The sequence below is a fragment of the Equus przewalskii genome, chromosome 22 (assembly GCF_037783145.1).
Source record: "Equus przewalskii isolate Varuska chromosome 22, EquPr2, whole genome shotgun sequence".
Classification (NCBI taxonomy): Eukaryota; Metazoa; Chordata; class Mammalia; order Perissodactyla; family Equidae; genus Equus; species Equus przewalskii.
The window spans coordinates 47818028-47832703 of record NC_091852.1 but is presented as its reverse complement, the minus strand read 5'-3'; positions in this window follow the sequence as shown (position 1 = coordinate 47832703).

Sequence of the window (14676 nt, the reverse complement as noted above, 5' to 3'; positions counted from 1 at the left end):
AATTGGAATTTGAACCCAGTCTTTCTGAATGCGAAGCCTGTGGTCTTTCCCCACACCGTTCTGGCTTCACAGAGGGTTGTGTTTACTTTGGCCATTTTCCCTCAGTATTTGTAATGCAAAAGCGTGCCTAGATAATGTGGTTAGATCCTTGGTTATATGGAAACTTAATTCCTCAATAATTCATCTTTTCAGTTTAAAGTTGTAATTTAGACCTCTCAGCCTCGAATTGGGCAGACCTCTGTGCCCTGTATTGCTTGATCCAATTTCAATGGAATATCTTCTTTTTAGTTCCCTACAGAATTGTGGAGAGTGGGTTGCAGCAGAGCCTTACTGAGAAAATGGGTACCAGTTAGGATGCTATTACAGTGGTATAGGACTGGCTATGTAATTTGTAAGACTCGGAGCAAAATGAAAACATGGGGCCCCTTGTTCAAAAATTACTAAGAATTTCAAGACGGTGACAGCAGAGCATTAAACCAAGCATGGGGCCCTTAGAGCATGAGACCCTGCGTGGCTCCATGAAGCTGGCCCGGCAGTGGTAGAAGTAATAGGTACGGGGGCCAATGTTAGAGTAGTGGAAGTGGGAATGGAGAAGAGAGGGAGATAACAGAGGCGTTAAAGCGGTAAACCTACAGGAATCGATTGATGATTGGAGGTGGCAGGCGAGTGGGCGGATAAAATATGGAATGTTAAGTTTCTGTTGGGGTGATGCATTCACTGACCCAGCAAATCAAAGAGGACCGGGTTAGCTTGGGAAAATGAGTTCAGTCTTAAACATTAAGATCAAGCGTAGATATTGAAGCAGCACTTGGATATGCAGGTATCCAGAGAAAAAGAGCTGAGGGATACACTCCTCTGGCAGTGTTCCTTACTTATCCCTGAGGGTCAGGACCAGGAGACAGGGGGCCGAAGGCTTGGGGGCTTCAACCTTTTAAAGAAAGTATTCGTGTGTTCCTTGTATAACGGAGAAATAAATATTTTTATTAACGAAAATCAAGTCACGAAGTGTTATCGTATTTGCAAGAGAAATAGGTTCAATTTGAAAGTAAAAGTTTCAGAAAGTTTATAGTAAAAAGAAAGGCATTTGTGATAGAAATAGATTTGCTGTTGCCAGTGCCATGGCCCGCAGGATTTGGGATAGTCTCTTAGTTTGCTGTTCTTTAATTGTTTTTTGAGCACCCACAATCTATTGGTTGCTCTACAGGGTGTATAACTTTAAAAACTTACCTTAAATTTTACATCATCTCTCTGTGTTTTTTGATAACTGGCCTTGAGCATTTTCATGTTTTAGTGTTGTATTTTATAACTCTCTTTCCGCTACCTGTACTTTTTCTTTTTTCTTTTCTTTTTTTTTTTTTTTGAGGAAGATTAGCCCTGAGCTAACATTGGCTGCCAATCCTTCTCTTTTTGCTGGGGAAGACTGGCCCTGAGCTAACATTCGTGCCCATCTTCCTCTACTTTATATGTGGGACGCCGGCCACAGCATGGCTTGCCAAGCAGTGCCATGTCTGCACCCAGGATCCGAACCAGCGAACCCCGGGCTGCTGAAGCAGAACGTGCGAACTTAACCCCCGCGCCACCGGGCCGGCCCTTCCTGTACTTTTTCTTCAGGGAGGGGATAGGGCAGTAGGGAAAGCCTGAAGTTGGAAGTTAGAAGCTCAGGTTTAAGTTCTGGCTCTGCCTCTTATTGGCTGTGTGATCTTGGGAAAATTACCCAGCTTCTCTGAGCATGGTTTCCTTATTAGTAAAATGCAGATGAAGTTAACCTTATTAGGGATGTGAAAATTAAATGAGACTGTAAGAGAGTTCTTTGTAAACTCTAAATTTTGTAAATCCATACCCTGTAGCTCTGCACCCAGGTCCTTCTTAGTGAGCCTTCCACCTCCTTCCTGGATTCATCTCCGACAGCCTCCCTTCCCCAGCTCATTTTCTCACCATCCTCCCAAACGTGCCTTGAACGTTCCTGCCTCCTTAATTTTGCTCTATTCATTGATTTAATCAACAAATGTTTCTCGAACACCTCACCTCCCTCAAGGCTTTGTTTCACTATCACCTTCTCAATGAGGCCTGCAGTGTCCACTCTGCTCAGAATTGCAGTCTGCTCCTTCGCGGCACTCCCAGGCCCCTTAACCTGCTCTCCTTTTCCTTTTCCATTGCACTTACTGTGTAACACCTTATTTACCTATCGTCTCTTCTCTCTTCTCTCCACACCGCCTTCCCAACAGAATTGAAATGTCATTTGGGCAGGGGTCTTTGTTTTGTTTTATGATGTTTCCCGGGTATCTAGAACACTGCCTGGTACAGAGGTATTTACTGAATGAATGAATGGATGTGCCCTGTGCCAGACTTTAAGCCAGGCTCTGGGTATATAGCTGTGCGGAAGCAGAGCTGGTTCCTGCCCTCAGGGAACATCCAGCCTGGCACTGTAGTCCGGTGGTTTTTCTCCCTGCCCGGGCTGCCCTCCTCTGGGAAATGTCAGAGTGACTAATTGTTGAGTTCAGAGTAGCCTTTCCTCTTAGCAGTGAGCAATTTTCAGGTAATTTTGCTTTTAAGTTAAAAAAAATTCTAATAGGAAGGGTGGAGGGCGCCCACCAGTGGTGCAGCAGTTAAGTGTGCACATTCTGCTTCAATGGCCCGGGGTTCGCCGGTTTGGATCCAGGATATGGACATGGCACTGCTTGGCAAGCCATTCTGTGATAGGCGTCCCATATATAAAGTAGAGGAAGATGGGCATTGATGTTAGCTCAGGGCCAGTCTTCCCCAGTAAAAAGAGGAGGATTGGCAGTATTTAGCTCAGGGCTAATCTTCCTCAAAAAAAAAAAAAAACAAAAACAAAAAAAAAAAAGAAGAAAGGAAAGGTGGGGAAGAGTAATGCATTTTATTTAGACACTCTAAGTTAAAAGTCAACAATTTTCCCCAATGCAAAGACAGAACGGTATTCCCTTTGAAGCGCCAGACCTTGTAGGTAGCTGAGGGAGGTCATGGGGTATAATGGTTGTTTTTCTTTCTTTCTTTCTTTCTTTTCAACCTGAAGGAAGCTGGTTGCATTTTGCATACTACTGAAGAGTGAAAGGACACGCAGTGAACATGTTTATCGCTGTCCTTTTGTAAATTGGGGAATGCTTCATCTATGAGATCCTGACCTATTTCCTGAGGTTCTCTCTATGCAGTTTGTCAATATGAGCTTCTGTATTTCTAGAACTCTTCCTTAAGAAAAGAGATTTAAAAAAAGGAGCTTAAGATGAGTGTATTTAAAAATAATCTGCTGATCCAGCACACTTAAAACAGCGTGTCAGCAACTATTCTTTCTCGTACCCTGTTCTCACGCAGGCCGCCACACGATCCAGGGAAGCTGCGATGCTGGGATACACCTGCAGGGTGCAAGGAAGAATTAGGGAAGAACCCTGCTTCACAGGCACGCACCTGAACTAAATGACTTTTAATGTCCCTTCCAAATCTGAGACTCTTGATCTAGATAATTTAAATTCCTAAATCCTGTTTGTCCTCATTTATTTGAATAACCCAGTTGATAGCATTTTGTGTACGTACATCTTCTAGATAATTATTTTAACTCTTTACTTCACTTTGCTATCAACTGTTCTCTAACTTAAGTTTGATGTTCCATGTGGATTTCCTTCCTTGCACACAAATTCTGATGTAGATATGAGTTGTTTTGCCCCTTGATCTTTTTGTCAGGAAAAAAATTGATGAAAGGAAACTCTTGTGGAAGTAGCCTCGACTTGTTGTAAATAATTTCTGTGGTGTCCTATAAACCCATGATATGATGTAAAAATCTACTCTGAAAGATTTTTTTTTTAATATCTTCTTGCACTTGGCAACAACTTAATTTTAACAATTGTCATATTGTCAATAAATTCTACAACATCCTCAACAAGACAAAGAGCAAAATAAGAGAAAAAACAACTCAAGCAACAACCCCTAAGCAAGGTCTTCTCTAATGCTCTTGAGTGATTTATAAAGCCTCTCGTGTGCCCACGTCACCCTGTGGACAACCTCTATCGTAGCATTTATGAAAATACGTATAATGTATTATAAACATTGATGACCGTGTCTTCTTCCAGAAAGAATTCATAACCATTTCCAAGGATACAAGAAAAACCCAAAAAAGCAAAAAATCACACCACCCCCTGCCATAAATTAAATGCACAGAGAACGAATTAAACAAAAACATGGATAAAGACAAAATGGTTCCAGGGACAAAGCTAAAAAATGCACGCAGGAATGACCTGCACATTTGCTACAGCTGGGCTCTCACTTTGTCTCTAGGCTGACAGCCTCGTGGATCCCACAGTTCATGGTGTCCAGAGATAAAACAACAAACCTGTTACTCTGGAGAAGTAAAACTGTTCCCGGAACTGAGACCAGATTGGACTGTCTCCCAGGGATGCTCATAAAGAGGACATTGTGTTACATGAGGAGCAGTGTCCATGACAGCATCGCTGACAGGGCAGCCAGTCCACAGGGATGCCTCTTACAGCCCGATGGCAGCACAGCAAAAAGCGATTCGCCTGGTTCAGTCCGTGCTTCTGAGGTGGAGTGCTGTCCTAAAGGTCGGGGCTTCCATTTTCTCTCCTGCCCCCAGGCCAATTATTGGCAAATGGCAGGTGTCAAGAAGTATTTATTGGGGCTGGCTGATGGCACAGCAGTTAAGTTCACACATTCCGTTTCTCGGCGGCCCGGGGTTCGCCGGTTCAGATCCCAGATGCGGACATGGCACCGCTTAGCAAAAGCCATGCTGTGGTAGGCGTCCCACGTATAAAGTAGAGGAAGATGGGCATGGATGTTGGCTCAGGGCCTGTCTTCCTTTTCAAAAAGAGGAGAACTGGCAGTTGTTAGCTCAGGGCTAATCTTCCTCAAAAAAAAAAAAAAGGAAATATTTATTGAGTGAATGTCACATGGAGGAGACCCACTTTGAAGACTCCCTCTAGAAAGGCCCCCCCTGATTACCAAGACCTAAAATCCTGCTCCCCAACTTGGCACCACTTTTGTCACTATCAAGCAATACAATTATGAAATATTCCTTCCACTGATGGGTTAAACTGCCGTTTCAATATTTTAATGTTAAGTTTCTCATGTCTTCTCCAAATATGGGAGTGAGGTCAGGGGTGTGTGTGTGTGTACACACTTGCTGGTGGTGGTGGTGGTGGGTCAGGAAAGTACTGTACTCTTCAAACTGGGAGGTCAGTTTGCAGGTGACCTTGAGAGTGCTAGGCTTAGGTCCTGGCTCCCACATCCAGGCTGTCCTTCCGAGCAGAGGCAGGGCTGGTGATGGTGCCAGGGTGGGCCTTTGCCATCGGGCTCTGTGCTGAGCATCAGGAAGACTCAGTCACAGATCACAGTAGCACTGGCATTAAAAGAGACTCAGTGCGGAGCCAGTAGTACTGACTCAGGGCTTTTTACAGTCATGTAGAGGGGTCAGGGTTGAGTTGAGCTTTCAGGTTGGGGTTCAGTCATTTTAGCTGGCAGAGTTAGAGGCTTGGCGGTGGGGCCTAGTGGAAGGGTCTTTCTTCCCGGTGGGTGTCACCACCTCTCTCGTTCCTTTTTTTTTTTTTGAGGAAGATTAGCCTTGAGCTAACATCCACTGCCAAGCCTCCTCTTTTTGCTGAGGAAGACTGGCCCTGAGCTAACATCTGTGCCAATCTTCCTCTATTTTATATGTGGGACGCCTGCCTCAGCATGGCTTGACAAGTGGTGTGCAGGTACATGCCCAGGATCCAAACCAGTGATCCCAGGATGCTGAAGTGGAGTGCATGAACTTAACTGCTGTGCCACCGGGCCAGCCCCACTTCTCATTCCTGACTGTCATCTTCCCGTTGTCATTGACACTGTAAAGAGCTGGAACTTAATTCCTACGTGCAGCTTTGTACCTGCATAGTCACAGTGATGTCTTCATAGTGATGAAGATGCTCTATATCTTCTAGTACGTAACCTTACTTTGTTTGTACTTCAACAGCAATGGCACTGCGAGACCTACGATACGAAATGGGAAAAGGCAGCGTAGTGGTTAAGAATATGGATTCTGGGGGCTGGCCCAGTGGTGTAGTGGTTGGGTTCATGTGCTGCACTTTGGCAGCCCGGAGTTTACAGGTTCAGATCCCAGGTGTGGACCTATACACAGCTCTTCCAACCATGCTTTGGCAGCATCCCACATAGAGAATGGAGAAGAATTGCCATGATGGAGGCTCAAGGGCAGTATTCCTCAAGCAGAAGGAGGAAGATTGGCAACAGGTGTTAGCTCAGGGCCAATCTTCCTCACCAAAAAAAAAAAAAATCCACACGAATATGGATTCTGGAAACTGACTCCCTGGGTTTGAATCCTGGCCCTCAACAAGCAAGTTACTCATCCTTTCTGAGCCTCAGTTTCCTCATTTGTAAAAGGGGTTAGTAATAGTACCTAGCTCATAGGGCTACTGGGGGACTCAATGAGTTAGTACATGTAAAGTGTTTAGAACAGTGTCTACATGCAGTAAACATTATGTGTTTGCTAATAGTAATAGTGGTCATAAGAATTACTATCCCATTCAAGCTGAGGCACTAATATAGCTAGTAAATCAACATATTGATTTACTAAAATATTGATTGAGTGTCTACTATGTGCTAGGGTCTTTTCTAGGTCATGGCAGATGTAATCGCTTCCCTTACAGAGTTTTCAGAAGAATGGGGGCACAGACATTAAATGAACAATTACACAAGTATATAAGGCATCTCTCTATAGGGAAGTTGGACCTTGACCCAAAGTTCTGACATTTCAGTCTTAAGAATTCCAGCATACAGGGGCTGGCCCGGTGGTGCAGTGGTTAAGTTTGCCCGTTCCACTTTGGTGGCCCGGGGTTCACTGGCTTGGATCCCGGGTGCGGACATGGCACCACTCAGCAAGCCATGCTGTGGTAGGCATCCCACATATAAAGCAGAGGAACATGGGCACAGATGTTAGCTCAGGGCCAGTCTTCCTCAGCAAAAAGAGGGGGATTGGCAGCAGATGTTAGCTCAAGGCTGATCTTCCTCAAAAAAAAAAAAAAAGAAGAAGAAGAAGAATTCCAGCATACAGTAGGAACAGTGCCTCTTTTTTTTTTAAAGAAAAGAAACTGTTCTGGTTATCTAATGCTGTGTGATAAACTGCCCCCAAAACTGGTGGCTTAAAGTAACAACAATCACTTATTTGCTGAAAATTCTGCAATTAGGGCAAGGCTTCTCAGGGACAGCTGTCTCTGTTCTGTGTGGTGACTGCTGGGATGGCTCAACTAGGGCTGGAGGATCCTTCCAAGCTGGGTCGCTCACAGGCTGTCTGCTGGCCGGGACCCCAGTTCTCCTTCACGTGACCTCTTCGCGTGGCTGTGCTGGGCTTCTCACCGCCTGGCAGCTGGGTTCTGAAGAGGAGCACCCCAGGAGCATAGTCATGATGTACAAATGCTTATTAAGGCTCTGCTCACATCATACTTGTTAATGGCCCAGCGGCCAAAGCCAGTCTCTTGGCCAAGTCCAGAGTCACTGTGGGAGGGGAGCACACAAGGGCGAGAATTCTGAGAGGTGAGACTCAAAGGGTCTAGAAAAGTCATAGACTACCATAGAGAGAAAGGCTAAATCTACAATTCCTAAAAAATGTTGTTGTTCTTTTTTCGCCTCGATCACGTATGTATGCCATATCCCCTATCTCTAAGACATCAGAGAGGAGCCAGCCCTGATGGCCTAGCAGTTGAAGTTCAGGGCTCTCTACTTTGGCAGCCTGGGTTAGGTTCCTGGGTGTGGAACCACACCACTCGTCTGTCCGTAGCCATGCTGTGGTGGTGGCTCACACAGAAGAATTAGAACGACCCACAACTAGAATACACAACTATGTACTGGGGCTTTGGGGTGGGGGGGAAATAAAAGAGGAAGATTGGCAACAGCTGTTAGCTCAGGGTGACTCTTTCCCAGCCAAATAAACAAACAAACAAAAAAGACATCAGGGAGAAGTCACACAGGTGGGAAGCGAGGTCTCTTCTGTGTCAAAAGTTCTTTGGAGAGTAGTTAAATTTTTGTTACAGGCCATATCATTTAGAGTGATATTATTCTATGTAAGTAGATGTTTTACTCTGGTTGAAAGTAGGGTGAAGAAAGAAGGAGTAAATTTAAACCATGTTATTTTGACAGCAGAGCTGGAGCCTTGGTGGTGAAAAGAGTGACAAGGTAGGACGGTCCCAGGGTTGTCTGAATAGTGTGAAAATGTGGACATACAAATTTGTTGTCAAGAGGAGCCAAACCATGGTCAGGAAGATGGGACTGCGCCTCCAGGCTGAAGTATAAGGAGAAAGACAAATGGAGAAAGAGCAGCTCGGTCAGCATCTGAAGGCTGGCAGGATGGACACCGACAGGTGCAGGAGAGTAGAGCGCGTGAAGGCAAGTGTGTGAGAGGTGAGTGTGTGTGCGAGCTGCGCTCACCAGACTGAAAGCTCCCTAACAGGAGGGCTGTGTCTGGCTTGCTGACTTCTCTGCCCTCCACCCCCAGCTCACGGCCTGGTACAGAGGAGGCACTGTAAGCGGTTCTTGAATGGACACAGACATCAAGGTTGGAAGAAACTGCAGAGTTGTAAACCATTTCCTCTCTTCAAGATCCTGTGCCATAAAATAATTAGAATGATCCTTTAAAAATATGGCACTCTGGGGTGGTTGGAGGTGGCAGGGCTCAAAAAAAGTCACTCCTCTGATTGAAATCCTTTGATGGTTTCCCGTCTCATCTAGATATCCACATGACTTCCTTCTTCTTTTAGGTCTGTGTTCAAAAAAGGCCTTCCACAACACACAAAATATCCTCATCCCTTTCTGTCCCGCTTTTTCTTTACAGCATTCATCCCCGCATGACCTGTATCTTTCTTTATTTATGGTCTGCCTCTCCCTACTATATTGTAAGCTCCTTGAAAGCAGGAACTTTGTTTTGTTCACTGTGGTAGCCCCAGCATCTAAAACAACGCCTGACATGTGGAAGGTGCTCAAAAATACTTGTTGAGGGGCTGGCCTGGTGGCACAGCGATTAAGTGCGCACCTTCTGCTTCGGCGGCCCGGGGTTCGCTGGTTCAGATCCTGGGTGTGGATATGGCACCACTTGGCGTGCCATGCTGTGGTAGGCGTCCCACATATAAAATAGAGGAAGATGGGCACAGATGTTAGCTCAGGGCCAGTCTTCCTCAGCGAAAAGAAGAGGATTGGCAGCAGTTAGCTCAGGGCTAATCTTCCTCAAAAAAAAAAAAAAAATGTTGAATGAATGAATAAATGTGCCGGCCAGAGGAGACCTAGAGCATCTCTGATTTTTATCTGGCTACAGGCCAAGATGCTGGAGAACGTGGGATACAAGTGTCCATGTGGGCTCCTACAGCCATGTTCCTCCTACCAGACCAGTGGGAAGAGCTGAGCTTGACAATGCCAAGATCCCAGGCCCTCCTGTTCTGGGAGTTACTATTAACTATCTGTCATTGTGAGGTGGAGGGCCTGGGTGTACAGGACTCATATGGGTTGGGAATGGTACCAAGGGCAGCCATCAATCTTTAAGTTAGCTAGAGTAGGTTTCTAGCTTCCAACCCAAAACCTTGACTGAGTGGGTTCAAGAAATTGAAAGAAAGCCCCTGGGTTTGGGTATGTGGATAGGCAAGGAGAGAGTGGTAGATGAGATTAGAGAGAGAGAAGATCTTCTCTAAAAGTAAGACTAAACAATGAGTGCAATCTTAATTGGTGGAGCAGTGGAAGCCCCTGAAAGGAATTAAGCAGGGGAGTGACAGGATCAGGTTTGTGTTTTGAAATATTTTTGCTAGCTGCAGTGTGAATGGATTGGAGGAGGCAAGAGTGAATTAGGGAGAAAATAAAGAAGAACATTCCAGAGAAAATAGCATGAACATCAAGGAATGCAATAGAGTATAGCAGTTGGGCTAGGGCTTAGCAGGGATAGCTTATCAATTTCTCTAGAGTATTGGGGAGCAGGGAGTGGTCAATATTGCTGGGACAAGGCTGAGGATGAAGAAGTGCTGGAAGGTAAGGCAGGATAAGTTAGAAGGGCTTCCTGTGGCTTTCTTTGTAATATGTTTACAAGAAATTTCAGGAGAGACCATCACAACATCCTTGATTTACACAAATAAGAATTGCTGAATTGAAATAAAAGTTCTAACATGAACCATCAGTGGTCTGAATGTCAGTACTTAGGGTTACAGTGTCTATCCCCAAACTCTTAGAAAATAGAAGCTTGAGAGAGTCAAGCTATGAAATCAACACTTCGTGGTAGAAGGTAACCAGTCCTAAAAGCAGGAGTGGAAAACAATAAAGTGTAAATTATAGGTGGAGATTCTAAAGTAAATTGTAGGGTATAATTTATGGATGCATTAGCATTTTACACTGTGATGTACAGAACAGAACTTTTCTACTGGTGTGCCAATTATAGGTGTGGCTACCAGGAAAATTGAAAAGATTATCATTAAAAATTTTTAATCAGAAACTATATATATCTATTTTATCATGAAACTTATTGTCAAAAAGGTAATATTCACAGAAACATGCTCAAGTTTCTCATGAAAAATTTAAAGATATTTCACTTGAATATTTAGCCAAAGTCAGTATTATTTTCCCCAATACTCTATTCTTTATTTTTCTTATCATATATAATTATAAAGAAAACGTAATGATTTTTTTCACCACGCCTCTCATAGACCTTAAGTCTATCCCAGTGTGCTCTGCAAATATGATTTAATCTTTAAGCCATGACATTAAAAAGTTGGGATGCAGTAGGAGTTATTAACTTATCTAAAAAGAGAAATAAAATGATATCATTAGAAAATAGGAGGAGTGTGTTAGGCTGGATTTCCCCAGAAGCCGACACTGAGACAAGGATTTGAGTGCGAGTCCTTTGTTTAGGAGATGATCCCAAGAGACGCCAGTAGGGAAGGGAAGTGAGACAGGGATGGGAAGGAAGCCAGTGTGCAGGTTACCCCTCTGGGCAGCTGGGGCTCAGTCTCCCCAGAGAGCCTCTGGGAAACACCGCAGTACCCGCTTCAAAGTGGTTTCCTGCCAGGGGTGAAGAAACAAGTTCACCCATCCACTTCTTCATGGCGTTTCACTGCTGCTCCCTGGGGTGCAGACCCCCTCACTCTTGGCCTGCATGCAGGCAGAGCACACTCTTGGGGACAGAGAAAGCCTGTAGGCAGTCGCAGGTGCTTGCAGTGAGAAGTTTTCGGATATATGAAACATGCAACTGAATTTGTAGCTCACTGGGTTTTGGTCATATCTCCACTAAGTGACTTTTAACACTTGGCATCTGACGTAGGTCTGCCTACAGAGAATATGTCTTGTCCAGTTGATCCCGCCTCCAGAACATGTCTTGAGCCAGTCCACCTCTCTCCTCTTGTCCCGGCTGCCAGCATCCTCTGTGCTCCATCAGTAAACTCTCCATTGCTCTCCACTTTCTGTTCTTGCCCTCCGCCCAACGCCCATTCCTCCTCACAGCAGCCATGGTGATCTTCATAAAATGAAAATCTAATAAGGGTATTCCCTGGCTAACTCTTCAGGGGTTTTTCATTGAATATAGGGTGAACCCACATACAGTTCCTAACTGGTTTCCCATCTGAGCCTTGCTCAGATCTCATCAATATTTTCCTTTCACTGTCTACTCTTCAGCTCCCCTGGACTTCATCACGCCTGAAAGGACATGCTAAAGGCCCTGCTGCAGGGCTTCTCACATGCTCTTTCCTGAATCTACATCAGAGACCTAGAGTATTCTCCCACCAAGTCTTCACTTGGCTGTTTCCTTTTCATCTTTCTGGACTTGGTTTACTTTCCTTTCCTCAGATAGGTCTTTCCTGACATCCCTTCCAACCCCCTCCCACGCTCTCCCCTCTCAAAAAACTAAAAACAAAATAAAGTTTCCTAGTTATGCTGTCTCCCAGAACTCTCTACTTTTCCTTCTGAGCGAATCTCTGGACCAGACCACTGCAGCCTCCCCAGGTCGGTCCTCTGGCTCCAGCTGTCTTTCCCATAGACCAGAAGTCTCAAAGTCTCCAAGAAAGAAGGGCCTTCAGGGGGCCAGACAGATTATATAAGCGAGTGGGTGGAGACAGTGGGAAACTGGAGAGCGCCTGGCAGCCACTCATGATTCTGGCTATTTGTTGCCAGAATTTGCTGTATTTATTGATTTTTTTCAAGAGACGAAGAATCCTGATTTTCATGCAAGATCTTCTAATTTCTAACTGTTGACATGAAAAACTCCTGAGCAGGATAGTCAAAACAATCTTGAAAAAGAACAAAGTTGGAGGTCTCACACCTCCTGATTTCAAAAGCTGTTACAAATCTACAGTAATCAAAACAGGGTAGTTCTGGCATAAAGAGAGACATATAGAGCAAGGGAATAGAATAGAGAGCACAGAAATAAACCCATACATAGATGGTCAAATGATTTTCAACAAGGATTCCAAGACCATTCAATGGGGATAGGACAGTGTTTTCAACAAACAGTGTTGGGGAAACTGGTTATAGCCACCGGCAAAAGGATGAAGTTAGACCCTTATCTTACATCACATAAAAAATGAACTCAAAATGGCTCAAAGACCTACATGTAAGACCTAAAACTATAAAACACAGGCGAAAAGCTTCCAATGATTTCTTGGATATGATACGAAAAGTATAGGCAGCAAAGGTAAAAATAGGGCGGCCGGCCTGGTGGTGGAGTGGTTAAGACTGCACGCTCTGCTTTGGTGGCCTGAGGTTCTCAGGTTCAGATCCCAGGTGTGGACCTACACATTGCTTGTCAAGCCACACTGTGGCAGTATCCCACATACAAAATAGAAGAAGACTGGCTCAGATGTTAGCTCATTAGCTCAGCAATAATCTTCCTCAAGCAAAAAGAGGAAGATTGACAACAGATATTAGCTCAGGGCCAATCTTCCTAACCAAAAAAAAAAAAAAAAAAAGTAAAAATAGGTAAATTGGACTACATCAAAATTAAAAACTTATGTGCATCAAAGGGCACAACTGACAAAGTGAAAAGGCAACCTACAAAATGGGAAAAAATATTTGCAAGTCATATATCTGATAAAGGGTTAATATCCAGAATATAAAAAGAATTTATACAATGCAACAACAAACTAACTCAGTTAAAAAATGGGCAAAAAATATGACCTCAATAAAAATAATTTAAAGAAAAAGATAATCAGCATTGAACTAATAAGGCACATTTATGCATTATGTATTTGCTAATTTCTTGTTTAGTTTCTTAACATAATATTCAAGTGTCTTCTCTTGATTTTGTGTTGTTAGATTATGTCATTTGCTGTGTGAATACATTGTACTTTTAACTATAGGGTAAAAAAAATGGGCAAAGGATTCGAATAGACATTTCTCCAAAGAAGATGTACAAATGGCCAACAAACATATGAAAAGGTGCTCAACATCACTAGTCATTAGAGAAATGCAAATCAAAGCCACCATGAGATATCACCTCACACCCATTAGGATGACTGCTATTAAAAAAAAAACAAAAACACCTGGGGCTGGCCCTGTGGCTGAGTGGTTAAGATGGCATGCTCCACTTTGGCAGCCCGGGGTCCCAGGGTTTGCCAGTTCCAATCCTTGGTGCGGACCTATGTACTGCTCATCAAGCCATGCTGTGGCTGCATCCCACATAGAAGAACTAGAATGACCTACAACTAGTATATACGACTATGTACTGGTGCTTTGGAGAGAAAAGAAAAATACCCCAAAACTAGAAAATAAGAAGTGTTGTTGAGGATGTGGAGAAATTGGATCCCTTGTGCCCTATTGGTGGGAATATAAAATGGTGCAGCTGCTATGGAAAGCATTAGGTCGTTTCTTAAAATATTAAAAATAGAGTTATCTTGGGGCTGGCCCCATGGCCGAGTGGTTAAGTTTGCACACTCCACTGCAGGTGGCCCAGTGTTTCGTTGGTTCGAATCCTGGGCGCGGACATGGCACTGCTCATCAAACCACGCTGAGGCAGCGTCCCACATGCCACAACTAGAAGGACCCACAAAAAAGAATATACAACTATGTACTAGGGGGCTTTGGGGAGAAAAAGGAAAAAAATAAAATCTTAAAAAAAAAATAGAGTTATCTTATGGCCCAGCAATCCCACTTTTGGGTATATATCCAAAAGAATTTAAGGCAGAACTTCGAAGAGATATGTACAACCATATACAACCATGTTCATAGCAGCACTATTCATAACAGCCAAAAGGTGGAAGCAATCCAAACGTCCAGTGAAAGATGAATAGATAAACAAAGTGTGGTATATATATCCAGTAGAGTGTTATTTAGCCTTAAAAAGGAAGTTTTGGGGCCGGCCCGGTGGCACAGGGGTTAAGTTCGCATGTTTCGCTTCGGCGGCCTGGGGTTCGCAGGTTTGGATCCCCGGTGTGGACATGGCACTGCTTGGCATACCATGCTGTGGCAGGCGTCCCACATATAAAGTAGAGGAAGATGCGCATGGATGTTAGCTCAGGGCCAGTCTTCCTCAGCAAAAAGAGGAGGATTGGTGGCAGACGTTAGCTCAGGGCTGATCTTCCTCAAAAAACCACAAACAAACAAAAAGGAAGTTTTGACACATCACACATGAGTGAAACTTGAGGACATTACGCTAAGTGAAATAGGCCAGTCACCAAAAGACAAATACTGTGTGATTTCCCTTAT